At 41.9% G+C, this 14,970-nt stretch overlaps 1 protein-coding gene across 4 annotated transcripts in view; it reads right to left on the reverse strand.

Annotated features, from left to right (window-relative positions):
• The window catches only part of ZNF609 (zinc finger protein 609), a 269,562-nt gene that overhangs the window by 64,733 nt on the left and 189,859 nt on the right, over positions 1–14,970 (reverse strand). The gene's annotated exons all lie outside the window — the stretch shown is intronic.

The following is a 14,970-nucleotide window of genomic DNA, read 5'->3' on the forward strand; positions in this document are numbered from 1 at the left end:
TCTTGCTATTTTTCTACTTTTTGTAGAGATAGAGTTTCACCATGTTGCCCATGCTTGTCTTGAATTCCTGGGCTCAAGCAATCTGTCCACCTCAGCCTCCCAAAGTGCTGGGATTACAGGTGTGACCCATGGTGCCCAGCCAGCTAATATATATTTTAAAACAGATCCCCAAGTGATATCAGCGACTTGCTCTGATCCCCTCTTCTCCCCAGCTCTCCCTTAGTTACTAACACTAGTTTAAGTAAAAGAATAAAACTTTGTGTCTTCTCCAAATTGATCTGTAGATCCTAATCAAAATCTCAGCACATTTTTTTCTATAAAAATTCACAAATGGGGCCGGGCGCAGTGGCTCATGCCTGTAATCCCAGTACTTTGGGAGGCTAAGGCGGGCAGACCACCTGAGGTAGGGAGTTCGAGACCAGCCTGACCAACATAGAGAAACCCCGTCTCTACTAAAAATACAAAATTAGCTGGGTGAGGTGGCGCATGTCTGTAATCCCAGCTACTTGGGAGGGTAAGGCAGGACAATCACTTGAACCTGGGAGGTGGAGGTTGCAGTGAGCCAAGATCGCGCCACTGCACTCCAGCCTGAGCAAAAAGAGCAAAATTCCATCTTAAAACACACACACACACACACACACACACACACACACACAAAGATGATCCTAAGATTTATACAGAAATGCAAAAGGCCAAGTAAAATCAAGGCAGTCTTGAAAAAGTACAACAAAACTGAAAGACTTATACTACTAGATAACAAGACTTACAAAGCTACAGTTATCAAGACAATGTAGTAGTGACACAAGAATAAGTAAATGTATAAATGAAACAGAAGATAACCCATAAGTAAACCACACAATTGGTTTATGACAAATGTGACACTGTTGAGCAATGGGGGAAAGGATGGTCTTTTCATTAAGGTGCTGGGCCAATTAGCCATATGAAAAATAAGAATCTTGACTCCCAACTTACACCCTAAACAAAAATAAATTCCAGATAGGTTGTGTATGTAAATACAAAAGAAAAAACAAGGTTCTCAGAAAAAACATAGGAGAATACATTATCTTGGGACGGGAAAAACTTTGTTAAAAAGAGCACAAGAAGCACTAACAATAAAAGGAAAAACAAAAAAGAATTTAAAAAGATAAAACATACTACATAAAAATGAAGAAAAGACGCCATTAACAGGAATGTCAAGACATAGAAGATATTTATATTACATAAATCTCACAAAGGACTCATAACCAGAATATACAAAGAATTCCTCCAAATCAATAAGAAAAGGACATACAACCCAATCCCAAAATGGGCAAAAGACTTGAACAGACACTTCGTAAAAGAGATTTCCAAATGGCCAATGAACACATGAAAAGATGCTCAAGTTCATTACTCACCAGGGAAATGCAAATTAATACCACAATGAGATACCACTACACACCACCAGAATGGCTAAAATGAAAAAGACAAATAAGGTCAAGTGTTGGCTAGAACATAGATCAATCAGGATTCTAATACATTGGAAGTAGGAATGTACATTGGTTTAGACATTTCAGGAAACTTGTGATATCTATTAAAGTTAATCATACATATAACTTATGATTCAAGAATTCAATTTCTAAGTATAGATAGGAATATGTATATATAGTACCAAAAAGATATGTACAAGAATTTTTACAGCAGTACTTTTTATAACAGCCTCAAACTGCAAATAACCCAAATGCCCATCAACAACTTAGTAAGTAGTAGCATACTCACATAATGGAATACTACAAAATAATGAAAATAAACAAAGTTCAACTACATGCAACAATATGGATGAATCTCAATGGCATAATGTTGAACAGCTCAACATAAAGCTCATACTGTAATGATTCTATTTACATGAAATTCAAAATGGGTAACACTAATCTATGATATTAACAGTGAAAATTGGTTACCTAGGGTCAGGGGAAGGGCTAGCTATTAGAAGGGAGGCATGAAAGAGGTTTTGGGGTTCTGGCAATACTGCCTTTCCTCATTTAAGTGGTGGTACCACATTTTCACTTTGAAAATGTAGACTTGCACACTTATTATTTGTGTACAGGTTTATATTACTTTCAATAAGACCTATTAACATAAAACAAAAACAAAACCTTTGGGTTTGTGACTCCTGTAGACAAGCGGCAGGGAAGATAACAAAGGGTAACAGAGTAGGCAATGCCAGGATCAGCCAAGATGCAGGCCAGTTCTACACTTTAGGCAGCTTGCCCAATCTCTAGGGCAGCAGACCAGACTAGTATCTAAGGCAACAGCACGTGGCAGAAAAGGGGAGGGTTCTGCCTTCTTCATCTACTCTTTTCTCCATACTTCATTCCAGGAGATTTTCTAATTCTAAGGAGTAAGCTGAAAGCTAAAAAGCAAAGGGGAACTTCATAAATGGGAAGATGCACAGTATTTCAAGTATATTGAGTGATCGAGAAAATTTTCAAAAGGTGGGGATAATCAGAGTCAAATAAGGAGAATGCAGGTTGTTCACTGAATTAGTTCAGGGTTGAAAGTTTCATTTGTGAGAACATACGGACACAGGGAGGGAAGCACTACACACTGGGGTCTGTTGGGGGGAAATGGGGGAGGGACAGGAGAGTGGGGAGGTGGGGAGAGATAGCATGGGGAGAAATGCCAGATATAGGTGAAGGGGAGGAAGGCAGCAAATCACACTGCCATGTGTGTACCTATGCAACAATCTTGCATGTTCTTCACATGTATCCCAAAACCTAAAACGCAATTAAAAAAAGTTTCATTTGATTATGCGTTCAATGGGGGTAGAAAATTATTTGACAGCAGTCTTTTGAGCTGCTTTTAGATATCCTAAGGAGAAAATAGAGTACAACTTGTGGGAGGGAGACTGCTCAATTTCTTACCATAGCCTTTTTGTCATACAGCTTGTTGTTATGGAGAAGGCCGTGAAGGCAGCAACTAAAGGAAATAAAAGATCTGGCAGGAGTAAGCACAGGGATAGTATATTAAACAAAAATTTCTTGAGCAATTAGTGAGTAGCAGGCCCTATAAATGACATACTTTTCTTGTTTTTCCTAACCCCTACCCCCTCTGAAAGTACACAGGCCTGCTTTACCACTATAATTTAATTGAAATACAGAGAAGCCTGAATGGGCCTAACAAAGCCTAAGCCTGGCAGATGAAACACGAGGCCATTTAGCAATGCTGCCTAATGCCATGAGGAATCAGCTACCTACTCACCCTATCCTGGGGAAATTATCTCCAGCTGCCTAAATTATAAAGTTGATGCCCTGTGATTTCTTTGTTCTGTAAAGCCTGAGGGAGATGGAATAATGAGGTATCAGAAGAGGTGGAGAACAGCCCTTGTTTCATAGAGTAGTCAGGGAGAGAGAGAAAACGAAAAGAGTGAAAGAGAGAAACAGAGTTAGTTCTCACCGGTATCATTAAGAGGCAGCAGCAGCCTCAGTAGCAATAGCTTGGGAGCAAAGCTCTGCTTGAACTAGTCTGAAACAACCGCCGAGGGAGAAAAGGCTAGTTGCCAAGTTTGTTAATAGCTTCTGCCTATCATTGTTACAGCAGCTTTATCAAACAGGGCAGGGCCAGGACCTGTTTTTAGCAGTGTAAGCACTAAGACCAGAGGGCTCAACATCTTCCAGCAGATCTCATTGCAATCAATGACTAACAAAGACAATTTCCTCTTCTGTTCCACATAAATGATTACAGAATTGTAAATATCAGAGCTAGAAGGATCACAGAGATCATGTAGTCCAACCTCCTTATTTTACAAATGAGGAAATTAAAGGCCCAGACTAGTGAAACGATCTTATTAACATAGCAAGAAAACACCAAGGCTCTTAAATAGGACTTTCCCCCTTTTGAATCATACTTCAAAGCTAAGTTAGTTAGGCCTAGTGATTAATCCCAGGTAATCCCAGTAATATATTTATTGCTTAGGTATCACTCACCTGAGTTTATAGGTATCAGGATGATTTTGATAACAAAATAGGTCTGGGTTTCATTACTGAAATACGAAAAGAATCTCATCTGCAAACAACTTTACCTATCTGGCAAGGTGACAGCCTAGTCACCTATATATACTGCCTGACTGTGCTTTGCTGGGGGAAGGAGAAGGTGGGTGAGCGTGCACAAAGAGAGGATCTCTCTCTCCCCTGGGAATTAGTCCATTTTGCCATTTGCAAAATGAAACAAAAAAGCCTGTGACTGAAATTTTTCCCAAGGGCTTCAGGATTTAAATGTATGACAGCGGACATGTAACACAATCCACAAAAGTATATAAACACGTCACTGCCCTAAAGTATCCCCTGGGAGTAAGCTACTAGGTGAGAAGAATGTGTTGGCTGTTGTTTTGGTGGGGGAGGGGTGGGAGAAAGTAGGTATTGATTTTCCTAATGTTTCCTTTGTGTGGCTGCTGTTGCCATGTGGTGGTCTGTTGCTATGAAGATTTGTGATGCCAGACAATGGCTGCTTGGCTCTTTATGACTGTGCTGTTGGTAGAGATATTTCTTAGGGATTCAAGCTGCTTTGCAATTGGCTAAATAGTGGAGAAAGCCTCGTTGTTACTGTGCCCCATTTCGCCTCTAGGTTGAGTGTTGCCTGGGGCAAGACTGAAGGTGAAGGGGCATTAATTACAACATATGAGAAAGAAAAACCAATAGCTGAATGCCACCTTACTTTTCCAGTGCAAATATCTAACATTAGGTATTTCACAGTTCACACTCATACTTTTCTACATCAAAATCACAGGATAAACCAAGGGTAACTACCAAGGTTACCATTTCCATGAAAGAAGATTAATGGAGGGCCCCTTTCCTTTAGTGAAAAGGATAAAGACCCACAGCTGGGATCTGCAATCAGATGAGGATGAAGAATAGTTGGGGCAGGTTCTCAGTAGAGCTATCATAGGCAAACTAACTTCCTGCTAAGCAAAACCATAGCCTGTTACTCTGATAATGAGAAAACTGCAGCCCACAGATCAAAGCAAAAGGCTCAACTACAGAGTCTGAAGTAGGGCCAAACGTTCTCCTGGGTAATAGGGGCCGAAGTTCACAGAAGTCACCATGAGTCTGTGTAGATGTCAGCTACTTACCCACCCTCTTCATACTCCCACACAATTACTCTTCCTTCTATCTCAGAGTATATACACACAGACACACATACCATATATATATGCATGTGTGTGTGTATATAAAGGTCTAGCCCCTGTGCTGTCAATACCATAAGCCACTAGTTAACATACATATGGCTATTTAAATTTAAATTAAACTAAAAATTCTTTCCCTTGGCCAGGTGTGGTGGCTCATGTCTGTAATCCCAGCACTTTGGGAGGCTGAGGCAGGTGAATAACCTGAGGTCAGAAGATTGAGACAAGCTTGGCTAACATGAGGAAACCCTGTCTTCACAAAAATACAAAAAATTATCTGGGCATGGCGGAGCACACCTGAAGACCCAGCTACTAGGGAGGCTGAGGCAGAAGAGTTTCTTGAACCTGGGAAGCAGAAGCTGCAGTGAGCCAAGACTGTAGCACTGTGATCCAACCTGGCAACAGAGTAAGACTCCATTTCGAAAAAAAAAAAAAAAAAAAGGGGGGGGGTGGGGTGGGTGGGGATAAAAACTGAAAACTTTTTTCCTACCAAATCATTAAGTCAGAATTGAGTTTTGAAAGACAAGCCAAGCTTAATTGTATGGATTTTCATACCCTCTGACATATAAGGAAGTCATACTCACTTCAGCTTCAGAAACATGGTCTTAAGTACAATTTCTTTCTTCCTGATATTCTGATAAAAGACCAGAGATATTATAAGAGAAATTATAATTTCAGAGATGTTTGTTATGAGGGGAATTTCCACATGGGATGGGAGGGTTACCTAGATAAATGATTATCAAAACTATTTTTCTGCAGGGCACGGTGGCGTGTGCCTGTAGTCCCAGCTACTCAGGAGGCTGTGGTGGGAGGATTGCTCGAGCCCAGGAGTTCTGGGCTGCAGTGTGCTATGCCGATCAGGTGTCGGCACTAAGTTCGGCATCAATATGGTGACCTCCCGGGAGCGGGAGACCACCAGATTGCCTAAGGAGGCGTGAACCGGCCCAGGCCGGAAATGGAGCAGGTCAAACCTCCAGTGCTGATCAGTAGTGGGATCCCGCCTGTGAACAGCCACTGCACTCCAGCCTGGGCAACATAGCAAGACCCCGTCTCTTAAAAAAACACACACACAGGGCCGGGCATGGTGGCTCAAGCCTGTAATCCCAGCACTTTGGGAGGCTGAGGCAGGTGGATCATGAGGTCAAGAGATCGAGACCATCCTGGTCAACATGGTGAAACCCCGTCTCTACTAAAAATACAAAAAATTAGCTGGGCATGGTGGTGCGTGCCTGTAATCCCAGCTACTCAGGAGGCTGAGGCAGGAGAATTGCTTGAACCCAGGAGGCGGAGGTTGCGGTCAGCCGAGATCGCGCCATTGCACTCCAGCCTGGGTAACAAGAGCAAAACTCCGTCTCAAAAAAAAAAAAAAAAAAAAAAAAACCACACACACACAAAAGCTTTTTTCTTTTTTAGCAGCAGAATCCTTTTATTACAAAGGAGCCTAATATATGTCATCCAAAAATAGAAATACTCTGAGCTATAGCTGGTGGGATGACAGAAGTCAGACCTGGGGCTGTCCCAGTCAGTTCTCCACACTCCTTATGACTGCCTCAGAGGTTCCTCTATGCTGAAGTTTTTCAGAGCATAACTTCAAACCATTAACTGTGAAAATCCTTCAAAGATCTGACTTTTATTTTTTTAAGCCAGGGTCTTGCTGTACTGTCCAAGTGGAGTGCAGTGGTACAATCTTGGCTCACTGTAGCCTCTAACTCCTGGGCTCAAGCGATCCTCCTACCTTAGCCTCTCAAGTAGCTTGGACCAGTGCACACCACCATGCCCAATATTTTTATTTATTATTATTATTTTATTAAATTTTTTATTTTTGTAAAAATGGGTTCTCTCTATATTGCCCAGGCTGATCTCGAACTCTTGGCCTCACGTTATCCTCCTGCCTCAGTCACATCAGTCACTGGGATTACAGGCATGAACCACTGCACCTAGCTATCTCTGACTTTAATAAAATAAAAAATAAATAAAAAATAAAATAAAAATAAAAATAAAAAAAGGAAAAAGGCAAGTACAATACAAAGTCCCTCATTATAGTCAATACATGGCAAATGAACCCAAAAAAGTACCAAAAAAAATTCACTATTTTTACCTACATGCCTGAACACACGGGAACAAGGAACAGTCAATTTTGTTAATCAAATATTTACTAATATATTCTGTGTAAAGACTCAGCTGGTCCTTGGGGAAATAAAATGATATATAAAATGCAGTTCCTGGCCTCAGCCATTTTATTGTCTAATAAAGGAGAAAAGACACACAGAAATCCTAGGTCGATACAAGTAAGAACTGGCCTAATTTTTTTTTTTTTTTTTTTTTTTTTGAGACAGAGTTTTAATTTTATCGCCCAAGCTGGAGTGCAATGGCACATTGTTGGCCCACTGTAACCTCCGCCTTCTGTGTTCAAGTGATTCTCCTGCCTCAGCCTCCCGAGTAGCTGGGATTACAGTCATGATCTACCACGCCTGACTCATTTTTTGTATTTTTAGTAGAAATAGGGTTTCACTATGTTGGCCAGGCTGGTCTTAAACTCCTGACCTCAGGTGATCCACCTGCCTTGGGCTCCCAAAGCACTAGGATTACAGGCGTGAGCCACCGTGTCTGGCCTAAAACTGGCTTAGTATTTATGACACCATAGTCTTAGAAGGAGAGGACAAAGAAGGTACTGCAGAAAAAAATGTGTAGATATGTAACTGCCGATGACACCCAAATTTGAAAAAGGACATAAACTTACAGATTCTAGAAGCTAAATGACCCCCAAAAGAATAAACTCAAGGAAATACACATCTGACATATGACACATCATAATCAAACCACTGAAAATGACAAACTGTGAAAGCAACCAGAGAAAAATGACACAGGAGAACAATAGAAACAATTATGTAGCAGAAACAATGGAGGCTTAAAAAAAGAAAGAAAGAAAGAAAGAAAGGAGGCTAAAATAAAACAATTTTTTTTTTGGTTTGTTTTCTGACATGGAGTCTTGCTGTCGCCCAGGCTGGAATGCAGTGGTGTGATCTCAGCTCACTGCAACCTCCGCCTCCTGGGTTCAAGGGATTTTCCTACTCAGCCTCCCGAGTAGCTGGGATTACAAGTATGCACCACCACAACCAACTAGTTTTTGTATTTTTAGTGGAGATGGGGTTTCACCATGTTGCCCAAGCTGGTCTTAAACTCCTGAATTAGACCTGCCTTGGCCTCCCAAAGTTCTGAGATTACCGGCATGAGCCACTGTACCTGGCCAGAACTTTTTTTTCTAATGCTCAAAGAAAAGAAATGTAAACTCTGAATTCTGTATCCAGAAAAAAAAAAAATATCCTTTAGAGATAAAGGTGAAGTAAGTAAAGCCATTCTCAAGAGCAAACCTTCTTTGAAAGAACTAACTAAAGGAGATTGTTCAGACAAGGGAAACAATAGAGGAACTCTTGGAATATCAGGAATGAAGAAAGAGCAACAGAAATGTTAAATATCAGGCAGAGTGCAGTGGCTCATGCCTGTAATCCCAGAACTTTGGGAGGCCAAGGTAGGTGGACTGCTTGAGCCCAGGAGTTTGAGATCAGCCTGGGCAATATGGCAAATCCCCGTCTCTACCAAAAATACAAAAAAAAATTAGCTGGTGTAGTGGCACATGCCTGTGATCGCAGCTACTCAGGAGGCTGAGGTGGGAGGACTGCTTCAGCCTGGGAGGGAGAAGTTGCAGTGATCTGGGATAGCACCACTGCTCTCCAGCCTGGGTGAGACAGGGTGAGACGATGCAGTATTGACACAAGAATAGGTAAATATGTAAATGGAACAGAAGAGAACCCGTAAGTAAACCACACATGTTAACTGATTTATGACAAATGTGACACTGCTATTCAATGGGGAAAGGATGGTCTTTTTTTTTTTTTTTTGACTTCATCTCAAAAAAAGAAAGAAATGGTAAACATAATAAATTATTCTCTTGAGTTTTTTACAGTCTAACAACTAAAAGAGAAAAATTAAAAAAAATTATCTTATGAGATTTCCAATGTGTTAGCTGTAAGACAAGAAATTATGCCACTGCACTATAGCCTGGGTGACAGAGTGAGAACCTGTCTCAAAAAACAAACAAATAAACCCAAGATATAATAATAAGGCATGAGATTGGTAAACTTTTTCAATAAAAGACCAGATAGCAAATAGTTTTGGCCTTGCAGGCTATATGGTCCCTGTTACAACTTTTGAACTCTGCCATTGTCGGGCAGGGCACATGTGGCCAAAATACATTAAATGAGAATGACTATCTTCCAATAAAACTTTATTTATGGGGCCAGGCGCAGTGGCTTATGCCTATAATCCCAATATGTTAGAAGGCCGAGGTAGGCCCAACTCAAGCCCTGCTTGAGTCGAAGACGAGCCTGGGCAACACAGTGAGATCTCATTTCCATAAGAAAATATTACAGGCCAGGTGTGATGGCTCACGTCTACAGTCTTAGCACTTTGGCAGGCTGAGGTGGGTGGATCGCTTGAGCCCAGAAGTTTGAGACCAGCCTGGGCAACAAGGCAAAATCCTGTCTCCACAAAAAATACAAAATTAGCCAGATGGGATAGCACATGCCTGTAGTCTCAGCTACTTGGGAGGCTGAGGTAGGAAGATTACTTGAGCCTGGGAGGTGGAGGCTGCAGTGAGCTGTGATCACACCACTGCACTTCAGCCTGTGTCAAAAAACAAAACGAAACATGTTACTTCTAATAGGAGGTTACAGAAAAAACAACAACAAAACACTTTATTTATAAACCAGGAGTGGTGGCTCATCCTTGTAATCCCAGCACTTTGTGAGGCTGAGACAGGAGGATTACTAGAGCCTAGGAGTTTGAAACCAGCCTGGGAAACACAGTGAGACCCCATCTCTACAAAAAAAATTTAAACAAAAAAAAATTAGTAGTGGATGGTAGTATGTACCTGCAGTCCCAGCTACTTGGGAGGCTGAGGTGGGAGACTGCTTGAACCTACAGTGAGCCATGATTACACCACTGCACTCCAGCCTTGGAAAAAAAGCAAGACTCTTTATCTAAAAATAAATAAATAAATAAATAAAACAACAAAAAGCCGGGCATGGTGGCTCACACCTGTAATCCCAGCACTTTGGGAGGCCAAGGCAGGCGGACCTGAGGTTAGCAGTTCCAGACCAGCCTGGTCAACATGGCAAAACCCAGTCTCTACTGAAAAAGCAAAAAAAAAAAAAAAAAAAAAAAAAAAAAAAATCAGCCAGGTGTGTGATCCCAGCTACTTGGGGGGCTGAGGCAGGAGAATCACTTGAACCTGGGAGGCAGAGGTTGCAGTGAGCCAAGACTGCACCCTAGCACTCCAGCCTGGGTGACAGAGTGAGACTCTGTCGCTAAAAAAAAAAAAGCACAAAAACAACAAACAAAAAACCGCTTTATTTATAGACACTGGAATTTGAATTCCATATAATTTTCATGCCTCACAAATATTCTTGGGTTGTGAGTTTTTTCAACTACTAAAAAATATAGGCTGGGCATGCTTGCTCATGCCTGTAATCCCAGCACTTTGGGAGGCTCAGGTGGGAGGATTGCTTGAGCCTAGAAATTCAAGATCAGCCTAGGCACCGTAGTAAGACTCTGTCTCTACAAAAAAAAAAAAAAAAAAAAAAAAAAAATTTTAACTTCCTGGGCATGATAGCATGCTCTGGTAGTCCTACTTACTTGGGAGGCTGAGGCTGTAGGATCACTTGAGCCTGGTAGGTTGAGCCTGCAGTGAGCCATGATTGTGCTACTGTATGAGCCAGTGATCTCGCCACTGCACTCCCACCTCAGTGAAAGAGCAAGACCCTGCCTCAAAAAAAAAAAAAATATATATATATATATATACATATACACACTCTTCTTAGCTCATAAGCCATACAAAAGCAGGCAATGTGCTATCATAAGACAACTACAACACAAAGAATGGAGTGACTTTTGGCTGGAACAGCTATCTTCCAGTAACTTGATGAACACAAAGGTTAAGAAGAGAGGCACCCGCGCTGGGCGCGGTGGCTCAAGCCTGTAATCCCAGCACTTTGGGAGGCCGAGGCAGGTGGATCACAAGGTCGAGAGATCGAGACCATCCTGATCAACATGGTGAAACCCTGTCTCTACCAAAAATACAAAAAATTAGCTGGGCATGGTGGTGCGTGCCTGTAATCCCAGCTACTCAGGAGGCTGAGGCAGGAGAATTGCCTGACCCCAGGAGGCGGAGGTTGCGGTGAGCCGAGATCGCGCCATTGCACTCCAGCCTGGGTAACAAGGGCGAAACTGCGTCTCAAAAAAAAAAAAAAAAAAAAAAAAAAAGTGCCGGGCGCGGTGGCTCAAGCCTGTAATCCCAGCACTTTGGGAGACCGAGACGGGTGGATCACAAGGTCAAGAGATCGAGACCATCCTGGTCAACATGGTGAAACCCCGTCTCTACTAAAAATACAAAAAATTAGCTGGGCATGGTGGCACATGCCTGTAATCCCAGCTACTCAGGAGGCTGAGGCAGGAGAATTGCCTGAACCCAGGAGGCGGAGGTTGCGGTGAGCCGAGATCGCACCATTGCACTCCAACCTGGGTAACGAGAGCGAAACTCAGTCTCAAAAAAAAAAAGAAGAGAGGCACCCGATATATGTTCTCTACGCCTTTCAGAAAATGTGGAGTTGCAGCCGGGTGCGGTGGCTCAAGCCTGTAATCCCAGCACTTAGGGAAGCCGAGGTGGGTGGATCACAAGGTCAAGAGATCAAGACCATCCTGGTCAACATGGTGAAACCCCGTCTCTACTAAAAAATCCAAAAAAGTTAGCTAGGCATGGTGGCGCACACCTGTAATCCCAGCTACTCAGGAGGCTGAGGCAGGAGAATTGCCTGAACCCAGGAGGCGGAGGTTGTGGTGAGCCAAGATCACGCCATTGCACTCCACCCTGGGTAACAAGAGCGAAACTCCGTCTCAAAAAAAAAAAAGAAAAAGAAAATGTGGAGTTGCTTCTTTGGCCATGTATATGCAAATCTGTAAGAGAGGTGATATTGTAGACATCAAGGGAATGGATACTGTTCAAAGAGGAATACCCCACAAGTGTTACCATGGCGAAACTGGAAGCGTATACAATGTTCCCCAGTGTGCTGTTGGCATTGATGTAAACAGACAAGGGCAAGATTCTTGCCAAGAGAATTAATGTGTATATTGAGCTGATATTAAGAGCTGACATAACTTCCTGAAACACATGAAGGAAAATGATAAGAAAAAGAAAGATGCCCAAGAGAAAGGCAACTGGGTTCAGCTGAAGCAGCAGCCTGCTCCACCCAGAGAAGCACACTTTGTGAGAACCAATGGGAAGGAGCCTGAGCTGCTGGAATCTCTTCCCTACGAATTCATAGCATAATAGGTGCTAAAAAAAATAAAGATCTCTGGAATATAAAAATGTTTCTCTTCATTAAATAGAAATACTTAAAGCAAATTTTTTTTTTTTTTTTTTTTTTTTTGAGACGGAGTTTCGCTCTTGTTACCCAGGCTGGAGTGCAATGGCGCGATCTTGGCTCACGGCAACCTCCGCCTCCTGGGTTCAAGCAATTCTCCTGCCTCAGCCTCCTGAGTAGCTGGGATTACAGGCACACGCCACCATGCTCAGCTAATTTTTTGTATTTTTAGTAGAGACGGGGTTTCACCATGTTGACCAGGATGGTCTCGATCTTTCGACCTCGTGATCCACCCGCCTCGGCCTCCCAAAGTGCTGGGATTACAGGCTTGAGCCACCACGCCCAGCAAAGCAAATTTTAATTGTGTCCTAATTCATTATGTAATATTTTTACTATTCAAACTTAATACATTTCTTGCTGAAAGATGTGAGGTACCTTATTGCGCAACAAATAACTGGTTAGAAAATGGCCAGATATTATTTATGAAATACTTTGTATTCATTTGAAGATAGTCCCTCTAAATCATCATAGAAGAAATAATTTTGTAAAACTAGAAAGAAAAAAGATTGGAGAGTAAGGCTGGGTGCAGTGGCTCACACCTGTAATCCTAGCATTTTCAGAGGCTGAGGCGGGCAGATCATTTGAGGTCAGGATCGAGCCTGGCCAACATGGTGAAACCCTGTCTCTTCTTGGACGTTACAGTGATCCAAGATCATGCCACTGCACTCCAGCCTGGGTGACACAGTGAGACTCCATCTCAAACAAACAAACAAACAGAAGAATGAGAGTAAAGGGACTTAAATGGTAGTAAGATTTTTTTATTTTTATTTTTATTTATTTATTTTTAAGATGGGGTTTCACCATGTTGGTCAGGAACTCCCGATCTCAGGTGATCTGCCCGCCTTGGCCTCCAAAGTGCTTGGATTACAGGCGTCAGTCACCACACCTTGCCAGGGTAGTAAGATTTCTACAATACAAGGTAGACACTTGAGATACTAATTTTAAGTAAACTGCGAAAAATTAATGTACGTATTGTAATCCCTAAAGAATCCACTAAAAAATTATACAAAGAGATAAAGGGTGAAGAGTCAGAGATGACAAGGGAGCTTTGAGCCCAGAAAATTAGGAGGATGGTAGACTGGGTACGGTGGCTCATGCCTGTAATCCCAGCACTTTGGGAGGCTAAAGTGGGTGGATCATGAAGTCAGGAGCTCAAGATCAGCTTGGCCAAGATGGTGAAAGCCCGTCTCTACTAAAAATACAAAAACTACCTGGGTGTGGTGGCAGGCACCTGTAATCCCAGCTACTCAGGAGTCTGAGGCAGGAGAATTGCTTGAACTCAGGTGGCAGAGGTTGCAGTGAGCCAAGATTAAGCCACTGCATTCCAGAGTGAGACTCTGTCTCAAAAGTAAAATAAAACAGGAGAATGATAATGAGGAAAGTAGGTGTAATGAAGAGAAATAGAGAAGACAAGCAAATATTTGGTTAAAAATGATGAATATTCCTTTTAGACATTATGAATTTAATAAATCAGTTTCTGGTGATGTTCATCAGTGAAACTGTACTAGGCAAAAGGTCAAGTATAGAGAGAAAGTTCTGGGTATTGTTAATACAAGGTAGACAGATAAAGACATGAATATATAGGAGAGTACATAAAATAGAAAGCTGCTAAACTAATAGCTTTTGGAAGTTATGATCTATGAAGGCTATGCAGAGCAGAAGAGTGGCAGATTCTGCTAATTTCTTCCCTTTTCCCTTAGTAAAATCCCTTAATTTGAGGAAGTAACGTATCCGCATAAAAGGCTACATTTCTTGCCTTCCCTGCATACAGGGTAGCCAACAAGATGTAAGCAGAAGTCTTATGCTATGGCTTATGGGAAACCTCTCCAAAGGTAACAGATTAAGATGGGAGGCAGGTGCTTTTTTCTCTATTTTCCTTTTCTTTCAAGACTGGAAAAAAATGTGATGGCTGGAGCTACAAAAGCAATTTTGCAATAAAGAAGTAACTTTAAGAAGCCTGAAACAGTGATTCCATTGTGAATTCATCACACCCCTCCTAGACTATTTACTTACCTATCTACCTCCAGATCCTCTTATATTAAATCATTATTATAATTTCATTTTCTTCTCATAGTATCTAAATGCCATTCCTAACTCAATGTTTCCTCAACTTTCCCCAGGATGGCACACACAATAAATGAAAAAATAGTAACTCATTGCTGGTATTGATACTTTTCTTTTCTTTTCTTTTTTTTTTGAGATAGAGTCTTGCTCTGTTGCCCAGATTGGAGTGCAGTGGGTTGATCTCATCTCACTGCAACCTCTGCTTCCTGGGTTCAAGCAATTCTTGTGCCTCAGCCTCCTGAGCAGCTGGGACTACAAGTGCATGCCACC

Source organism: Saimiri boliviensis, chromosome 2 (genome assembly GCF_048565385.1).
Source record: "Saimiri boliviensis isolate mSaiBol1 chromosome 2, mSaiBol1.pri, whole genome shotgun sequence".
Classification (NCBI taxonomy): domain Eukaryota; kingdom Metazoa; phylum Chordata; class Mammalia; order Primates; family Cebidae; genus Saimiri; species Saimiri boliviensis.